Source organism: Mus caroli, chromosome 15, assembly GCF_900094665.2.
Source record: "Mus caroli chromosome 15, CAROLI_EIJ_v1.1, whole genome shotgun sequence".
NCBI lineage: Eukaryota > Metazoa > Chordata > Mammalia > Rodentia > Muridae > Mus > Mus caroli.
In genome coordinates, this window is record NC_034584.1 from 42,379,193 (window position 1) to 42,400,068 (window position 20,876).

Here is a 20,876-nt window from a genome sequence, read left to right on the forward strand (position 1 = left end):
CACAACCATCCGTAACGAGATCTGGCGCCCTCTTCTGGAGTGTCAGAAGACAGCTACAGTGTACTTACATATAATAAATAAATCTTTAAAAAAAAAAAAAAAAAGAAAACCAAAACTTTAAACAATGGCAGTAAATTAAAAATAATTTGAGACTAATTATGAATTATCACCTTATGGCAGAAGATCTCACCAAAGTATCCAAAGCTCAGAGACTATATAAGTCACTTGGTTTTCATTTGCTATCTTTTAACTTCTGTATTAAATTTTCAGTGACATGGCATGATTTCTGTTTATAGAACACTCATTTTGATTTTTAAGCATGATTAATGCAAATCCACTTTGGGAAGGCTTTATAAAAAGTACATGTGGGAGAGAGTAATTTTCCACACATTTCCACATACTTTTTTTTTATAAACTAACAGAGGAAAAGTGTATGCCATTTCCCTTAACTAGTAAAGCTTAAAAATATGAGAGCCAAATTTGAATCTCAATGAGTATATTTAGTGTTACCGGTTTATTTTACGTTTACTAGCAGAATCCTTCAAACATAGTAAAACGTATTCACACAACTGGAGAAATATAATTTGAGAGACACATTAGAATATAGCAGATAATTTGGAATTGATTTTTACAATAACATCTTATACACTGTTTCTATACTCATTTCAAACTATAGTTAAATTGAAACGAAATATTTTACATAACAGAGAAAAACAAAGTAATTCTGTGCAGAAAAAGTTGCATAAATGTGTTTAACTACAACCATGCCTTCAACAGATAGTAATGAATAATATGGTATTAATATCTCTGTATATGGGAATAATTGTCAGAACTGCCTAACATTTCTAGCAAAGGGTACAGAAGATGTTTTCATATTCAACTACAGCATATGTAAAATGTGTAAAAAAGTGTATAGTTTATACAATCACATTTTAAAAGTTTTTGCTTAGAATTAAAGTTTTATTTATCTATATTTATATATCATTCATTTTTTTATTCAGACTGTCAAAAGGTGTTTAAATGGTGATCTCTACTATAGGCTGAGACGTTGGAATTGTGGTCCTCAGTTATTGATGTTGTTCAGATACATGTAGGAGGTGTTGCCTTGCTGGAGGAAGTATGTCCCTATCTGCAAATAAAAAGTAAGTTTGGTTCTTTGCAATTCAGGCCTTGCTCAGGTGGAAAGAAAAAAACAAACTAAAATTAGAATTTTAGACCAACCATTAAATATCTTAAACTTATGAACCAGGTTTGCTAGTGCAGATTAGCTTTATATTTATCAGCTGCATTGCATAATGTGATAAAATCTTTTGGGAGATTTGTGTTGTGTAAAACTTGGAAATGTTTTGACATTTTCTACCAACCTCACTAGTTTGAAAACTGCCTTTTAGAGAAACCATGAAGGAAGCATTTGGTAGAATATTCAGTTCTCAAAAATCAGGTGCCTTTTTTAGGTAGGCAATATAATTCCTTCCATATTACTTGGGACAATGCCTAAGTAAAGGCAAAGTTCATCTCCTGATTAGTTTATTTCACAGAGGAACCCTCAGTGGATACTGCAGAGGTAATTAAAGCCTTTGATTAATCAGCATTAAGTTAATCAAAGGTAGGTTTTCCTGGGAGTGGAAACATTTTATTTTAGATATTGTTACTTCCTTCTGACAAATGTGTTTTTATAACTTGTATCTCTTTTTTAAATTACCTTTACTTATTCATTCACTTTACAACCCAGAATCAGCCCTTCCTCTCCTCCCAGTGTTTTGCTTATACACACATTTATGAAGCTTTTGTTCAATCGTTTTGTTAATAGTCTCCATTTCAAAATGGAGTATATAGGTGCTTATACATCCTGTTTGTAATAAATTATCCTTTTATATGCTTGTGACTTTTATTAACTTTGGGAAATTAGTCATCTCTTCATTCTTTCTCCTTCACCCTTCTAGAAATTGAAGTTGATATAAATTAGATGCTGTATTGCTACATCCATCTCTCTTAGTTCTCATCCAGTTGTGATGAAATATTCTGAGAAAAGCACTCAGGAGAAAGTGATTATTCTGGCCCACAGTTTAAATATACCCTCTCTCATGGAAAGGGAGTCAAAGCAACAGGGTATTGAAGCAGCTTTTAACATAACATTAAAGTTAGAAAGCAGAGATGTGAAATACTTTCTGCCAGAGGCCCATCTGCCAAGTGATTTTAGGTTTTACAAGTTTACAGTTAACAATAACAGCCAATGCAGACTATTCATAACACATAAATGTCCACTTCTTATATTCATATATTATTCATTCAGTGTTTCCTTGGATTGCCTCAGGTAGAAGTGAGGTGGTGGTGCCATTATTACACATAGCCCTGGTGGACTAAGTCAACAATATAGCATAATATACCAAACAGACAGGAGAAAAATCCTTCCCATGGTGATGCATGGAGAATAGTAAATTATAGTTAAAAAAAATAAAACAATAAAAAAAAAACAGTCAGAGCTAAGGACTAAGCATCAAAGGGATCTTGTTGAATGCCATAAGGAATGAATGTTGGGGAAACACCTCAGTTGTTGATTGACCTATATAACAAAATGTAGCAAAAAGGGAGAAGCAATGAATGGAAAGCAGGTTGCACTGACTGCAGGTTACTTCTGAACTTGAGAAAGTACCTAGTTCTGAATATCAAACCACAGGACAGCAAAAAGCCAATCAAAACCAGAAGGACAAATGCAATGCCCTACAGCTCATTATTCCCGTATTAGAGGATAAACTGAGGAAATAGACCAAGAAGAAACAAAACTTATCAGCAGGTAGGTGGCTGAGAAGCTCCAGGATCCCAATGACCTCAACACAAGATGATTCTAATACAGCCTAGGAGACCTCAAATCAAGCACAGCTACACAAAGACTATCTAGAGTCAAAAAGAAACCATTGCCTGTTGAGTGACAGGATGGCAGGCTTCCTGATGGAAGCTATGTGCGAGCACATAGAAGGGACTTGCCTGTGAAAGTCATCATCACAGCAGCTAACTATTAAGTGAATCTAGCTGCCTTTGGATTGTATCACTAAAATCTTTTGTAGATGCTCTCTTCATTTCCTGCCTCTCAGGAAATGTTCTGCTTCAGGTAAAGACTTGAAAGTCTTTAATATACGTGGCTGGAAGTCAAAGTAATTCAATGGAGTTCAGTCCAGGTCCCTGGTTATTGGCCACTGGAGGCCTGGGCTGGAGGTTATGCTTTGGAAAACATGTGGAGACAGATGTAAATTCAAGGGTTCCCTGTCTCACAGTAAGGCTGAAATCATAAGCATTAAATTTAATAGTGCTAGAGCCTACTTTTTAGCAGCTTCAAATTATTTTGCAAACCAAATTTGGATTGTCAACAATTACTAATTATGCCACATATCCACAGGATATATTGGAAGATGATCTAGGCCTAAATTATTATGAAAAATTCATGAATGGTCTCAGGAAGTCATAACAGGGCCCCAAAACTCCGGGATCTATGTAGTGAAGCCTGAATGAGAATAGTATTTTCGGGATCCAGGTGCAATGATACTGTCTGCACCAAGCAAGAAAATTCATTTGTAGGACATATGCTTAGAAAGTATGGTTAGAGAATATGTTATTGTGGATGCTCACTGCTCTGGCCTTAAACTCAGAGAATGAGGTCCCTTGGTCCCATGCTGAGAGTCACTGATACCTCAACAAATTCTGTCAATCAGGCAGATACTTTTTGTTTGTTTGTTTGGTTGGTATGGTTTGGTTTTCTTTTCTTTTTTAAATTTATTTTTTACATTCCATATTCCATTCCTTGCCCCTCTCAATCCACCCTCTGTCTGCTCAACATCCCATACCTCCTCCTCAAACCCCTGTCTCCACATAGCTGTCCCCAACCCTACTACACCTAACCTCTAAACTACATGGGGCCTCGAGATTCTTGAGGGTTAGGTGCATCATCTCTGAATGAACACAGACACAGAAATCCTCTGCTGTATGTGTGCTGGGGGCCTCATATCAGCTGGTGTCCTCTATGGTGGTCCAGTGTTTGAGAGATCTCAAGGGTCCAGATTAGTTGAGACTGCTGGTCCCACTACAGGATTGGTCTTCTCCTCCGCTTCTATCAGCCTTCCCTAGTTCAACAACACGGGTCGCTGCTTCTGTCTAGTGATTGGATGCAAATATCTGCATCTGACTCTTTCAGCTGGTTGTTAGGTCTTCCGGAGGACAGTCATGACAGATCCCTTTTTGTGAGTGCTCCATAGCCTTGGGACTTTTCCTTGAGCTGGATCCCACTTTGGGCCTGTCACTGGACCTTCTTTTCCTCAGAGTTCTCTTATTTCTATTCCTGTAATTCTTTCTGATAGAAACAATTATGGGTCAGATAAGTGACTGTGGGATGGCAACCCCATCCATCACTTGATGACCTGTCTTCCTGCTGGAGGTGGGCTCTATAAGTTCCCTTTCCCTACTGTTGGGCATTTCATCTAAGTCCCTCCCTTTCATTCCTGAGAGTCTCTTATGTCCCAGGTCTCTGGTGCATTCTGGATGGTCTCTCCAACCTCCTATTTCCTGGGGTTTCCTGTTTATATCATTTCTGCTGGCCCTCAGAGATTTAGTCCTTTTCCCTCACCCAATACCAGATCAGGTTCCCCTCTCTCTCCTACTGCGCACCCCATCCATTTTCCTTCCAAGGTCTCTCCCTCCCTCCCTACTTGTGATTGCTTCTCTCTCCCAAGTGGGACTGAGCCTTGATCCAAATGCATTTCCTTTTTTGTTTGTTTGTTTATTTTTATTTTATTTTTTAATTAGGTATTTATTTCATTTACATTTCCAATGCTATCCCAAAAGTCCCCCACCCACTTCACCACCCACCCACTCCCATTTCTTGGCACTGGTGTTCCCCTGTGCTGAGGCATATAATGTTTGCATGACCAATGGGCCTCTCTGTCCACTGATGGACAACTAGGCCATCTTCTGATACATATGCAGCTAGAGACACGAGTTCCAGGGAGTACTGGGTAGTTAATATTGTTGTTCCACCTATAGGGTTGCAGATCCCTTTAGCTCCTTGGTTACTTTCTCTAGCTCCTCCATTGGGGGCCCTGTGATTCATCCAATAGCTGACTGTGAGCATCTACTTCTGTGTTTGCTAGGCCCCGGCATAGTCTCACAAGAGACAGCTATATCTGGTCCTTTCAGCAAAATCTTGCTAGTGTATGCAATGGTGTCAGCGTTTGAAGTCTGATTATGGGATGGATCCCCAGATATGGCAGTCTCTAGATGGTCCATCCTTTCATCTCAGCTCCAAACTGTGTCTCTGTAACTCCTTCCATGGGTGCTTTGTTCCCAATTCTAAGAAGGGGCAAAGTTTTCACACTTTGGTCTTCGTTCTTCTTGACTTTCCATTTTCCCTCCAAGGTCTCTCCCTTCCTCCCCACTTGTAATCACTTCTCTCCCAAGTGGGACTGAGCCTTGATTCAAATGCATTTCTGACTGGAGCAGATTTATCTTCAGCCCTAATGACAGTTATGTGCCACCAGGCTCAGCTTCAGAATCTGGTTTTGTATTGAGTATGCTCACAAGTAAAGTGGAGAATGTTCTTTCAAAACAGTATAGCTCTTTCATCAAAATGATGGAATGAGATGTGGTATGTAGCTTGGATGTCATCAGTATGGACAATATCTTAGTTAGGCTTTCTATTGCTGCTATGAAACAGCATGACCAAAACAGTAAGGGATGAAAGGGTTTCTTAGCCTTACATTACCACATAGTAGTCCCATAATGAAGGAAGCCAGGGCAGAAACTCAAACAGGGAAGTAATCTGGAGGCTGAAACTGATACTTAGGCTGTGGAGAGGTGATACTTCTTGGCCTGCTTAGCTGGCTTTTTGTAGTATCCAGTACCAGAAGCCCAGGGTTGGCACCATCCAAATAGAGCTGGGCCGCCCCCATGACTCACTAATTAAGAAAATGCTTTATAGCTGAATCTTAGCAAGACATCTTCCCAAATGAAGTTCCCTCTTTTCAAGGTAACTCTAGTTTGTAGCAAGTTGCATAAGACTAGCCTGCAAAACTGACTCCTTGAGAACTTGACACACAAATACATTACTCCCTCAAAGCCACAACTATTCCTTTCTTATCCACCCCAAGTTCTCACATGAAGAGCATAAACAACTTGAGAAGTCCCACAAATTTACAAATTAAAACACCTTAAAATTTCAGTCCCTATAAAATTGCAAATTTCTTTTTAAAAAAAATCCAAAGTCTTTTAAAGTTCAGGTTTTTTCTACTGTGGACTCAGTAAATGAAAAAAGAATTAAATTCTTTCTCATTTCAAGGGTCTTGTAAGAGCAAGGGCACAGTTACAATCAAATCAAAGTAAATCCAAACTCCCAACCACTCATGATCTCCTGGGCTCATCCAAAGAGTTTGAATCACTTTTCCAGCCCCACCATCAGCAGCACACATGTACACACATACACACACCCCCTTTCTTCTAGGCAACTGATGGCTCCACTGCTGCTGCTAATCCTGGTGATCAACCCATTGAACTGGCATCTCCAAAACACTGGACTTTTCTGCTACAAGTAGGATCAACTTTCACCATTAGCTTCTCCTAGACTCTCTTCATAGTGCCAAGACTCAAATTCTCTGTATAACTCCGTCAGTCCTGGTCCTTCAAATGCTACTAAGACTGCACCTTCAGTGATAGCCACTCTTAGTTTCTCACAATACCAAGCACTCTATGGCCCCTTCATGACTCCAAAACCAGTGATGGCACATGCCTTTAATCCTAGCACTTGGGAGGCAGAGGCAGGTGGATTTCTGATTTTGAGGCCAGCCTGGTCTACAGAGTAAGTTCCAGAACAGCCAGGCTACACAGAGAAACCCTGTCTTGAAAAAAATTGTTTTTCACCTGAGTGATTCTCATACCACCAAATTCGACTGCCTGTGCATAATAGAACTTTGGCTACCTGATGCAGTGGCCATGGAGGGCTGCTCCTTGCAGGCTTGTTCCCATGAGTTACTCAGCTGATTCTTGTAAAACTCAGTACCACCAGCTCTGGGATAGCACTACACATAATGGGCTAACTAAATGCCTTACAGGTGGATTTTATGGAGGCATTTTTTATTGCGGTTCCCTCCTTTTATGTAACTCTAGCTTGTGTTAACAAAAGCCTAGCAGACACCCTGGGAACAACATTAATAGATATTTTCAGGAGCAGCCTTGTCTTGGCAAGTGATGTGTTCTGTAAAAGAAGAGTTGATGAAAGAGATGATGGTTCCATCATCTGCTAGAGGATTTTGATTTGAAGTCTCTAATTGACTTGATTCTCAAGTCTTCTAGTAGAGGCTTCTATTCTTGCCTCCATTCAGGTGGAAAACATCTCTGATTATTTATAACTCTTCAAGGATCACTCCCTCTTGGATCTCCTAACTGGACAGTGTCACATGTAGGGTATTAATTCCCCTGTGCTTCTTCTTCCCTTACAATGTTTGTTTTCTACTAATATATTCATGCCCTTAATGTGGATCCATTCATCTAGGCTACTCACTGGAAGTATTGGTTTCCTAGAAACTGAAATCAGGACTTTTCTGACATACAAGATTGGCTGGGCTGTTGCAGAAATTGTGGTCTTTCATCAACTGGTCTTCAGAACACCTAGATTCATTCCTTCCAGTCCTGCCATGAGTTATTTCATTTATTTCTTTTTTCTTTTCATGAGAAAAGGATATGTGCCAACTTTTTCTTGTTAGGTAAATTTGATTCAGAGTTTAGATACATATGTTTATCCTGTGTCACTGAACATGCCCAGCAGATGGGTGAGTACCACACTGTGCTATTGACAGGACTGGAGACCTGGAGATTCCTCTGGAGCTATGTGGTGAGTCCATACACTATGTCTTTTCTAAGCCAGCATGCAATTATATTCCATGCAAGAAGCTCAGTCCAGGAACCAGATTGTGCTGTATGCTGAGAGAAGCTTTATCTTAACTGTAACTCCTGTGCACATGATCTGTGCTCTATGAACCAGTGTCTAAAACACCACGATTTGATTTAATGACATTTTTAGTTGAACTTTATTTTCCTCCTTTATTTTGTACCCTGATAGGTAAGGACATGAGTTCTAGAGCTAGCGAGATGGCAGGAGACAACCCTTCTGATTTTCTTCCTTGCCTATAAGCTACCTCTTGAGTTGCTGCCAGAGAAGTTGTGTTTTGAGAAGATGAAGTTTACAGGTCATGGCACATCTTTCAACAAAATTGAAATTATAAAATGAAAATGTGTTATATACTTTCACCAGACAATGGAACAAGATAAACATTGTATTTCAAAATGGAAAATTTGGAAGCATGGCAAGAAATGGGTGGACTAAAATAAAATGAAATTTAAACATAATTGGTGGTTCAATCATTACCTAGGTGTCACACAGAGAATAATTCACATTTTTCTCCCTCACTGAACTATATTTGTTTTATCCACTTCTGCATGCCGTTTCTAGAAAAACAGTGACTTTGGCAATTGCCTTCTAAGAACAAGGAGCTCCTTCTGTTTAATTTTATTTCAAAGAAATTTGGATTTTTTTTTTTAGGTAGCATATACAAGGGTCTGGGTTTTACTCTAAGTATCCTTTGATACAGGAATACCCACAATACAACTCATAGACCATATGAAGCTCCAGAAGAAGGAAGAAGATAGTGTGGATGATTCAGTCCTTCTTAGAAGGGGGAATGAAATACACACATTATCTCATTTTTATCTGACCTTACTGGCTCTGTGGCTGGGCTCCTCTAAATCTTCTGTGGCCAGTGTGCCACCTTTACACCTAGCTCCACACCTCTAAATCTGTCCTCCAGTTTGTTGCTCAGTTACCTTCTGTGAAGCCCATTGGACTTTCTGCTCAAGATGCTTTCAGGCTGTTTCCTGTGGCTTTTCTTTTCTCCTATATTTGGGAAGATCTCCCCTGCAGCTCTGAATCTGTTCCATCTCTCTCCCCCAAATATCTTGATTCTCCTCCTCCTCTCTTTTAGTCTGCAGGAATCTGGAAGTCTTGCCTCAGGTATCAGTGTCCCTGAGCATAAGTCTGAATGTACTTTTATCTTAAAATTGCCTCTGTTAAACATCTTAGTCCACTACATTTAAATTCAGTTCCACATTAACTGTTAGGATCAGAGTGAAGTTAAGCTATATTCCTGGACAAAATATCTTAAATGGATCATGTGGGGCAAGTGGAATCATGTCACCAGACAAACAAACAGGAAAGGTCACCAAATTCCTGTCCTGGAGCACCCCACATGATTCCCTAAGAGAATCATAACAACTGGTCATGTAACTTAGAGCCCAGAGTTCTCCGTGATAATGAGGTATCTAGATAGGTCCTGAGGCTTAGCCAATAATCTTCCCTGGAGTGGAGTGGTTTAGAAGCTTTGATTTAATCAGGAATCTAGATTACTGACACTGAAGATACATGTCCCCAATTGGTTCTTGATCATTCAATAAAGATGCCAAAAGCCAATGCCGGGTGGAAAGAAAGAGGCAGGACATCCAGGTTCCTGCAGACTAAAAGAGAGGAGGAGGAGAATCAAGATACTTGGGGGAGAGAGATGGAACAGATTCAGAGCTGCAGGGGAGATCTTCCCAAATATAGGAGGAAAGAAAAGCCACAGAAGACAGCCTGAAAGCATCTTGGGAAGAAAGTCCAATGGGCTTCACAGAAGGTAACTGAGCAACAAACTGGAGGACAGATTTAGAGGTGTGGAACTAGGTGTAAAGGTGGCACACTGGCCACAGAAGATTTAGAAGAGCCCAGTCACAAAGCCAGTAAAGTCGGATAAAAATGAGATAATGTGTGTACTTTGTTCCCCCTTCTAAGAAGGACTGAATCATCCACACTATCTTCTTCCTTCTTCTTGAGTTTCATATGGTCTATGAGTTGTATTGTGGGTATTCCTGGCTGTTTGCCTAATATCCACTTATCAGTGAGTACATACCATGTGTGTTATTTTGTAACTGGATTACCTCACTCATGATGATATTTTCTAGGTCCATCCATTTACATGGGAATTTCATGAAGTCATTGTTTTTAATGGAGTAGTACTCCATTGTATAAATGCACCACATTTTCTGTGTCCATTCCTCTGTTGAGGGGCATCTGGGTTGTTTCCAGCTTCTGACTATTAAAAATAAGGTTTCTATGAACATAGAGGAGCATGTGGCCATGTTATATGTTGGATCATCTTTTGGGAGTGGTATAGCTGGGACCTCAGGTAGTACTATGTACATTTTTCTGAGAAACCACCAGACTGATTTCCAGAGTGGTTGTACCAGTTTGCAATCCCACCAGCAATGGAAACGTATTCCTCTTTCTCAACATCCTTGCTAACATCTACTGGTCTTAGCCATTCTGACTGGTAACCAAAGAGTACACATAGAAGAATCCATGGCTCCAACTGCATATGTAGTAGAGAATGGCTTTATCTGGCATCAATGAGAGAAGTGGCCATTGGTCCTGTGAAGGCTTGTTACCCCAGTACAGAGGAATCCCCTGTGAGGTGAGAGTAGGTTGGAGCACCCTCATAGAATCAGAGGGAGTGGGGATGGGATAGGGAGATTGCAGAGGGGAAAGTGGGAAACGAGATAACTTTTGAAATGTAAGTAAATATAATATCCATTAAAAATAAGATACTGTGTGTGTGTGTTTCATCTGTGGATCCAAGATAGCTCCTGGGCAGCTGAGCACCTGTGACTTGCCCAGAACTCAAAGTGGGTGAAGCCAAAACTACCTGCTACACTTCCCTTCCGGTACATTTCTTCCTGTAAAAGGTATTTAATCTCTGATCAATCCTGAGTAAGTCCTATAAATCCTTTTCCAGCACGAATAAACAGTCTAGACAAAGCAAGGCCTGTCTTCTTCCTCAAAGACCACCACAGGGGAAGCCTTTACCCTCACCCACCCCTTCGTCACCTGCACACTTATCTTAAGCCCTCTGACCCTCAGGTCCTCAGATCCCATTCTCAACTCTTTAAAGGTTCCCAGCAGAGTATACTGGGTGCTCAGGAGTTAAAGAACCCCAGCCTCCATCCCAGCTTGTACCTTTTCTCACCAAGAGAAGCATGGACTGAGACCTCTGTCTTAGGTTACCGTTTTTTTTTTTTTTTTTTTTTTTCAACTCTCCTGAACAACCTGTTGGTTTCACAGGAACTCTGCATGCCAAAGAGGGGAAAGGAATGTAGCTTAGTACCTCTGTGTTTCACTCCCCTAGAAGCATCCTGACACCCAGTGGTGATACAGAAACAGAACTACAGGCTCTTATACCAGTTTCTGCTAAAGTCTTTCGTTCCATTGTGAAATATCATGAGATAGACACCATTGTTGACATTTCTCACAGAATTCTTTTTCTTCAATCTTGCACTAGAAGAATCCATTATGTTCAACTTTCAGTGTGCTAAGTTTTATGAAGTACATAGTACTAAACTCTTCCAGAGTCCAATCAACAGAGACATAAAAAGGAAGACACTTTAGTTCTATCCATGAGACCCATAAGTGGAAGTAGAGAACCCATACTTTCAGGTTTTTTATGTGATAGGTTTTACAGAGCCATGGCACGCACACACACACACACACGCACGCGCACGCGCGCACACGCAGGTCTAAAATAAATACATATTCTTTTTTAACAAAGCTGAAGATAAGAAATGAGAAGTATTCTAAAATATGCAAGAGGTTAGAAAATAATAAAGATATATTTAAAGGTAGAACTACTATATGTTCCTATAATTCTCATAAGTGCTCAAAAATTAGATTACAAACTTATAAAGATATCTACATTCTTATGTTCACTGAAGCATTATTCAGTTGTCAAAACATAGAAACAACCTAACTTAACTTTATATTACTGAATGAAAGAAAAAGAAAACTATAAATACATAGATGCATACAGTGAAATATTATTCCACTTTATAAAGATCTTGCAATTTGAAGAATATACTAACTCATATTGTTTAGCTAAGTATTCAGTATTGGATATATTTAAGCATATGAATCTGTTATATCAGGGAACACTTTTATAAAGATTTTTATGCTTCTGTACTTATATAACTATTAACTATAATTTAGTCGAACATGAAGATTTTGAATCCTATGAACATAAACCAAAAGTAAAAACATTAATTTTCCTTGAGCTGTCCTCATATGTAGATATCCAACTGGAATCAATCCATGACTTTTAAGAAGTTCTAAGTTAAGTTTTATATTATCAGTTGTTATAGGAGATAAAGCCTAAATTTATAATTACTAATTCCAGAAATGAACCCCCAATAAATAAGTTATTTTCTATTTAATCCATCATTGTCTTTCAGCTTACTGATTTTTTTCAACGTTTGCATGTATATATTTATGGGTATGTCTTTTTATGATATACTTGTTTATTTGCTTTTATTTATAGTATTCTTTCATAGTATTACAGATTCCCTCTACTTTCTAGTGAATCAATCACACATATGAAATAATGAATTTGTTATTTGAGTGAGAGTGCCTCTCAGAATATTTCATCAATCATTCTATCCAAAGTAAAGACCAAGTTGATTTAACAATAATAGATTGAAGACTGAATTGCAATCAAAATTAAGAAATAGTTTGTTTCACATGGCTTAAAAATACTAATAAACTAGTATAAAAAAATAGGTACCTAGTAAATTACTGACTTCTTGCTCTATACCACATTAAATTTATCCATTACTATGGGTCATATCCTAAATAATTTGGGCACACATTTAATGGAAGGCTTTTCCTAAATTTTAACTGAGATTCTTGCATTATTTTTTGCAACAAAGGAAACCCAACCTCAAATAAAACTAAGCAAAAAATTAATTTAAAATCAATTCATACACTTCAGATTAAGTATTGAATTGTCATTGGAAGTTTTAATATTTATAGTCTTGAACATATTCTATGACATACAATCAACAAAAAAATAGTTATTCATCTGGGCAGTGGTGGAGCATGCCTTTAATCCCAGCACTCGGGAGGCAGAGGCAGGCAGATTTCTGAGGTTGAGGCCAGCCTGGTCTGCAGAGTGAGTTTCAGGACAGCCAGAACTATACAGAGAAACCTTGTCTCAAAAACCACACCCGCCCCCCCCCAAAAAAAAAACCCAAAAACCAAAACCAAAACAATAACAACAACAAAAAAAAAACCCCTAGATATTCATTTTGATTTGATTCATTCTTGCCTGGTTTTCCCATCACATCCTGAATTGTTTCATGTAAAGTCATCGTTAAATAAGGTTTGGCATGAAGACTCCTTCCTGTGAACTAAACCGTAATATGAATGTGGCTACAAAGCAATTTTTTTTTCTAATTTATCTCTGTATAATATGGAAAAATAAAGGTGAATATACAAATACTCAATGGCCATCAACATGATGTGGAAGATTCGTGTTTGTTCATTTATATATTTTACCATTAGTTAATAACACTGGAATGTGATGTATAGAAGTATGAAGGGAATACCGCATTATTTGTGAAATTATATAATCACTTAATGGGATGGAGACCTGTTCACTTACTTCACAAAATTGATGAAAAGAACCCTGGCCTAACCAATTAATTTAAAGTAAATTACTTAATTAGTTTATTACTTTCTTGATTGTCTAAACTAAGTCAACCTTTCTTGATTTCCAGTGTATAATGATAGTTCCAACTGATTCATTTTCTGCTGCTGCTGCTGCTGTTGGTGGTGGTGGTGGTGGTGGTGGTTTGGTTTAGTTTTTTTTTTTTTTTTTTTTAGAGTGCTTAAAAAGAATTTGTGATAATTTAATCTCATAAAGTTGTGTGTGTTCCTATTAATAAATGCCACCTTCCAAGTTTATCAAGATAATTATCCTACTTTTATAGAAGCTGATCTCATTAACGTTATTCAACAAGAGATGATAGCTTTCTTTTATATATATATATATATATTTTTTTTATTACATCTTTTCCTCAATTACATTTTCAATGCTATATATATATATATATATTTTTTTTATTACATCTTTTCCTCAATTACATTTTCAATGCTATCCCAAAAGTCCCCCATATCCTCCCCCCACTTCCCTACCCACCCATTCCCATTTTTTTGGCCCTGGCATTCCCCTGTACTGGGGCATATAAAGTTTGCATGTCCAATGGGCCTCTCTTTCCAGTGATGGCCGACTAGGCCATCTTTTGATACATATGCAGCTAGAATTAAGAGCTCCGGGGTACTGGTTAGTTCATAATGTTGTTCCACCCATAGGGTTGCGGATCCCTTCAGCTCCTTGGGTACTTTCTCCAGCTCCTCCATTGGGGGCCCTGTGATCCATTCACTAGCTGACTGTGAGCATCCTCTTCTGTGTTTGCCAGGCCCCGGCATAGTCTCACAAGAGACAGCTATATCTGGGTCCTTCTATGACCAGTAAATGTATAGAATTTTAGGTCTTGGGTTTGGATAGAGATTGCCTGTCTATGTATGGTCATGTGTACACATTTGTGCATGCCACTGTGTGTGTTTTGGGGTGTGAATCTGCAATTGTCTGTGTATATGTTTGAATGTGGAGGCCTGAGGTTAACCTCATCAGATGTCTGTTTCTTTGGATTTTCATCTTATTTTCGAGAAAGCTTCTAACTGCAGTCTGGCAATCACTATTTTGGATAGACTTCCTAGTCCATTGGCCTCGGGGACATTCCTACTTTCACCTCCCCAGTGCTAAGATTATATGTATCCACCATTTTTTTCATGACTTTTATGTTGGGTGCTGACAATATAATCCTAGTTCTTATGTTTGTGCTGCAAGCATTCTGCAGAATGACCAATCTTGCTAAGCCCCAAAGTTGAAAGTGTTTAGACAGGCATGATATAGCAAAAGTAATGATTGTGTCAGACACAATAGTCATTCCTCATTTTTAACCCTTTTCTCTTCTTTTGCAGAAAATTAACTTAGTCATACTGTCTGTGTCACTCTGTGCATCATTCTGCTTCAGGGATTGTTGAGCTCAAACCAAATGCCATATAATAATTGTGGTATAATCATTTATGATGATCTTGTCAGTCTCATTCCATTTATGAGCATTTAGACTATTAGAGCCTTGTAAGTGACTTGATTTTAGTCAATTCAAGGGAATAAATAATATATTGAGAATGGGGTTATAAAACAATTTCTGAATTTTCAAATTAAATTTAAAAATCTGTATTGAACTGATGTGATCTGACTCTCTTGACTAGATCTATTAGAATATGGAATGTGAACACAGAAGGTATATGATGAAAAACATAGTGTGAAGAGACAGATATTTATGAACAGGCTTAGAGTCTTAACAGCCCTGGACAATATTCTATCTTACTGCAATTCCTTATTAATGAAAAGATTTACTTTGACTTTTCCCATACTTAAATAGAAACTATTCAAATAAAGATAAAAAAACCCACTTAGTTTAAGGAAATGCCTTGTCCTAGAATATTTATCTGTGTTTATTCAAATAATAGAGAAAAAATGTAGTTTGCCTAATGTCAAAAATATACTTGCAAAATACATCATGCTATTTTTCTTTTTGGTAGACCAGTGCTACAAAGTTTTAGAGCACTGTGCTTCTCCAATACTTCATAGTTTTTAAAACAATATTAGCGGCTGGGGAAATGGATCAAAATTTAAGAATAAATACTATCAGAAGAGGAGAAGTAAGATTTAGGCACCCATTTTGATTTAATCTCAAAAATGCCCACATCTGTAATCGAATGTGCTCTTCTGAGCAACTACATACACTCAAGTACACACACACACACACACACACACACACACACACACACACACATGTGTGCACACACACTGTAAATCTTTAAAATGTTTATAATTTATTTTTTGTGTCAGGGATATGCCTCCTACTTACTGGAGATTTTCTGAAATACAATAATAGCTAAGTATCTGCTCAATACTTTTGTAAAAAAAAAATAGAGTTGCTAAATTAATATGAGCAATTTATCTTCCATGAGAAGTCTGAATTTTTACTTAGCCTGAAAGCAGATAAAATTTCTCAATATTTCTATAGCAGCTGACCTTTCTAGGGGACATTTTGTACTTATGTAATTAGTACAACATTCAAATTAGCCTTTGATAGTGTTTAACTCAACAAATTAATGATGCTTTAACACTAATATCAACTATCCTCATTAGAGATACAGGGTAATCTAGTGAAGGGCACAGGAAATGCCTGAGGTTAAGTTCCATCTCTAAAACAGAATGTCAGACAAAGTTAGACAGCTCTCTGAGACACATAAAATAGTCTTTATACATGATACCTTCTAAATCATGATATTCAACATTGGGAAACAAAATACAAAGTGAGTGATAAGCAGTAGGAACTTAGTAAATGGCAGCTATTATATGTCAAGGTAACTTAATCAAGTGGATGCTCATATCTGTTACAATGTATCTTGAGGATAAAGAGTCTCTTTTAGACTAAACAAGTAAGATCCATAGGAAGAGCTCTTCCTTGATACTGTCAACTGCTAAAGGTGTTTCTTTTTCTTTAGTACTTTTTCCCACTATATGTGTATCAGAAGAAAATTATGTCACTGCAATAGTAATAACTTAGTTGATTATAGGTAAACTAATCTTAAATATATACTTAATTAAAATATACAAATCGTAATTTGTGGAGAGCTGTGCCGCGAGCAATCTCCATTATAAGATGGCGCTGGCCTCCGCTGTGCCTAGCTAGTAAACAAGCCTTGTACGCAGGTGCAAGAGTGAACTCACTCCTACTCACTGCCTATCTCGGGGCGTAGTAATGGGGTGATGGGCGAGCAACGAATCAGGAGCTGACACGCCACATCAGGTGCTGAAACGCCATGGCTGAGGGCTATATAAGCAACGCCATTTTCCGGGGTCTGGGTCTTCCCTCCTGAAGAAGCAATAAAGCTTTTTGCTGCAGAAGAATCTGGTTGTCCGAGTGTGTTCTTGCTGGCGAGAACAATAGCTCAGGACAGTAATTGAGGGATATAAATTAACTTGATATATAAACTAGTTGCTTGTTATAATTTCTAGCCTTTGTCATCAAACTCCAATGGAGAAAAATTAACTTAGCCATGATGGATGCAGTGTCTACTATATGATGCTTTGTAACATGAATGTGACAGTTATCTTTTCTGGAGACACATGAAAACTGTTCACTCCATTGAAAGAGTAGAGGAAAAGATTTCCCAGGAGGAAAAGCCCTGTCAGGGAAAAGGAAAGAAATATGAACTAGGTGTCTTAGGTGGGGTTTATTTCCTCCTACAGTTTGTAGTCCATCATCCAGAGATTTGATTGCAGGAACAAACATAGAGGATATAGAGGAAGGACCCTTGCTAGCTTGTTTCCCCATAAATTGGTCAGCCTGCTTTCTTATACCATCCAGGACCACCTACCTGGCCCATTAAACTATATTATTAATCAAGAAAAATATTGGCCCCAGAGGCTTGTCCCTAGATCGGTCTAGTGGGATACATTTTTAAATTGAACATCTCTTCTCAAATGACACTACTGTGGATCAAACTGACATAAAACTAGACAGCACACTTGGGAAGGATATTAGAGGGCTAAGCTTGAACTATAGTGTAGCAGAAAAACCTCACTCTTCAGTTTGTGATATATAAAGTGTGAGACAAGAAATGATGAGAATAAAAAGGCCAGAGTTGCAAGCATAAAGTTGATTCCTTAAGAACTTTGAATTTCATATGTGATAAGCAGAAAATGGTACATTTTTAGAGATGTGGACAGTATGTGCTTGCTCTTTATTTGGCCCTTTCACCAATGAGGTTAGTCTGGATTTAAGTGAAAACAGGACACAGTAAGAGATGTTGATGTTGCATGCAATGCAAGCGATATAGAAATGGAAGAGTGGACAGTCTCAAGATGTTTGACTTCAGATAAAAATGATTTTAGCCATTATTTCTTTTGGATTTTTATACACGTAGAAAGCCAATATATAAATGTTTTGCTTCAAGATATTATTTTTGTCAAATTGTATTACTTATACATGTCAAAATAATATAATATCATAACAGTATAATGCTAAATGCATGGAAATGTTTAATAGTGGTATTAAATTATCTATTATATAAAAAATACCACAAGATATTACTTTAGTGAAATTCTTAATAGCAAATATAAAAGACTTCAAGCATGAAAAATGCAAATCTATTATTTACTTATTTGGAAGTATACTCACTTAGAAAGAATAATGTCTTACACTCTCAAAACTTACATAGTATAATGCTATACTTAGATATTTTGTTACATAAGATATATTCCAAAGAGCTTGCCTAGACCATTAATAATAAGAAGTGCCAGCTCAGGGAATTCTCTAAGGTTCATCCATTTTGCTTTTGCATCAGGTTAATAGCTTCAATTCTTATAAGAGCTCATATTTTTCTGGAAGAGGAGAAGAAGAACCTAGGGACAGAAAAAAATATTGATGGGATGATAAAAAGCTTTTAGCTTCCTTTTACTTTACAATGCCCTTTCTATCTGTACACTGCTTTCCTCTGTAGGGGATTGGAGCATGAAACAATGCCAGATTGAATGAGACATTCCAAGTGCTCACTGAAGGGACAATGCTGTATAAAATGAAAATCTATATCACAAAAGTACAAAATGTTGGATATTTTCCATTAGTCATATATGGTTAACTCCTGTAACATAAAAAATAAATGTCACAATATACATCAATGATCAACTTAAATTTTTATATTTTTCAAATATTTTCAGTAGAAAAATATTCTGATCATTAGAGGGCATTATGTATATTTTATGTAACAAATATAATATATTTTCAAACTATAATCAATGCTGTGTAGTTATTATATAGAATAGAAAAGAAATGCATTTTCCACAGTATCTCTTACTAATAATGGATTTATTCAGAGTGGGCTCTATACCCATCTACTTTCATTTAAAGGTATACTTATATATCTTATATCTATCATTTACCTATCTAAATATTGATTCCTTTATCTGTGTGCATCTACTTTTAAATACACAAGCTTTAACTTCTAAGTGGAAGTTATTAGGGTTTTTCTTCAAAGTGTTATTGTGTATTTCTGTGTTCTTTTATGGTTTATTTAGAAGCCTAGCTACAAATTTCCTGAGCATAATAAAATGTCTTTTTTAAAAAATGTTGTAGATTGAGATTTCTGGACTTCTGAGATATGAATTTGGATTTATTATACCATGGTTAATAAAATGAAAGATACATGGAATCATTTGGGCTAGCTGTTGAGCAATAGAGCAATAGAGCATCACAAACTAAACATCTAACAGGAGTGTATGAAAGCAGTCATAACTGAAACAGGAAGAGTAAATGGTAGTATTTCTGCAGATGTTATTCTATTCTAATCTTATATCACAAAACAGGGGTGTCTAGGTTGTTAGGCCAAACGAGGCTGGAATTCAAAGATAAGAGCCAATGTTAAGTGCATATCATGTGTGTTTTTTTGTGGTTGGGTTACCTCACTTAGGATGATATCCTCCAGATGCATATGCCAGAAAGATTTTGCTGACAGGACCTGATATAGCTCTCTCTTGTGAGGCTATGCCAGTGCCTGGCAAATACAGGAGTGGATGCTCACAGTCACCTATTGGATGGAACACAGGGCCCCTAATGAAGGAGCCAGAGAAAGTACCCAAGGAGCAAAAGGGGTCTTCATCCCTATAGGAGGAACAACAATATGAACTGACCAGTTCTCCTCCCCACCCCACCCCCCAACTGTGTCTCTGGTTGCATATGTAGCAGAGGATGGCCTAGTTGGCCATCAATGGGAGGAGAGGCCATTGGTCTTGCAAAGATCAAATGCCCCATTACAGGGGAATGCAAGGGCCAAGAAGCAGGAGTGGGTTGGTTGGAGAGCAAGGCAGGTGGAGGGTATAGGGGACTTTGGGGGTAGCATTTGAAATGTAAAGGGAGAAAATATCTAATTTAAAAAAAGAGTCAAGGTTAAGAAAAGAGACAAAATTCTGGTGTGCATGTTGCAGATATTTATCATGTTTGACCTGGATGTGTGAGTTAATCATATCTCCCAAGTCACCTTCCACATTGCCAACCCAAATAACAAGAAGGGGAGATTTTGAGAAGTATTCCGGGTTGACTGGAAACCATTTTCTTAGGACTTTGAATAAGGTTGTCATTGACTCAAAGGGTGCCTTTAAAATAACATTTTTTTTTACTGTAATGTTTTAGCTTCAAGAAGCACAAGTTAAAAACTTTACACAGTTCATTCTCAGACTCTAGAGGTGGAATCCTACCTGCTGGTGGTATCAGATGAATCATCACTACGGCATCTTCCCAAGAGTATGGAAAGTTCTGAACTGAGCAAGTGTCTGTACAGCAGGAAGCTAAGCTCTCCTTTTGTTGAAGATAATGATGCTCACTGTACTGTTGTTACAGAGTAATGGTGCTAGTGATTGCAGCAGTGGTCTAGTAGTTTCAGAGGTAGTAATCATTATTATGTTTACTGTGGTTGTCTTATTCAGACTGAATACATTGCATGGATTTTACCACATCAGCCTTCCCAGAGAGCAGGATAAGTGTGTTATTATTTTTACTTGATTATGAAGCAGAAGCCTGTCTGTGGTGGATGATCTATTAAATAGTTATGTGAATGTTTATTAGTGTGCCATTAAGAATATTTTATGCGAACCGGCCTGAGTAGGGCCACAGGCCTCATCCAGCCGGATCAGTGCCGGGGTAGCAGGAGCTCAGGGTTGCCTGACACCCGCCAGCTACCCACGACCCCCGCCTCAGGATTTTGGGACTGCTGGTGAGTGGAACACAGCTTCTGCTCCAATCCAATTGCGCGGGACCTGAGACTGCATCAGTTAGGGAAGCAGAAACCG

General features: G+C 37.9%; 1 protein-coding gene across 6 annotated transcripts in view; it reads right to left on the bottom strand.

Annotated features, from left to right (window-relative positions):
- Window positions 1–20,876, bottom strand: part of Csmd3 (CUB and Sushi multiple domains 3) — a 1,196,994-nt gene that overhangs the window by 592,883 nt on the left and 583,235 nt on the right. The window lies entirely within an intron of this gene.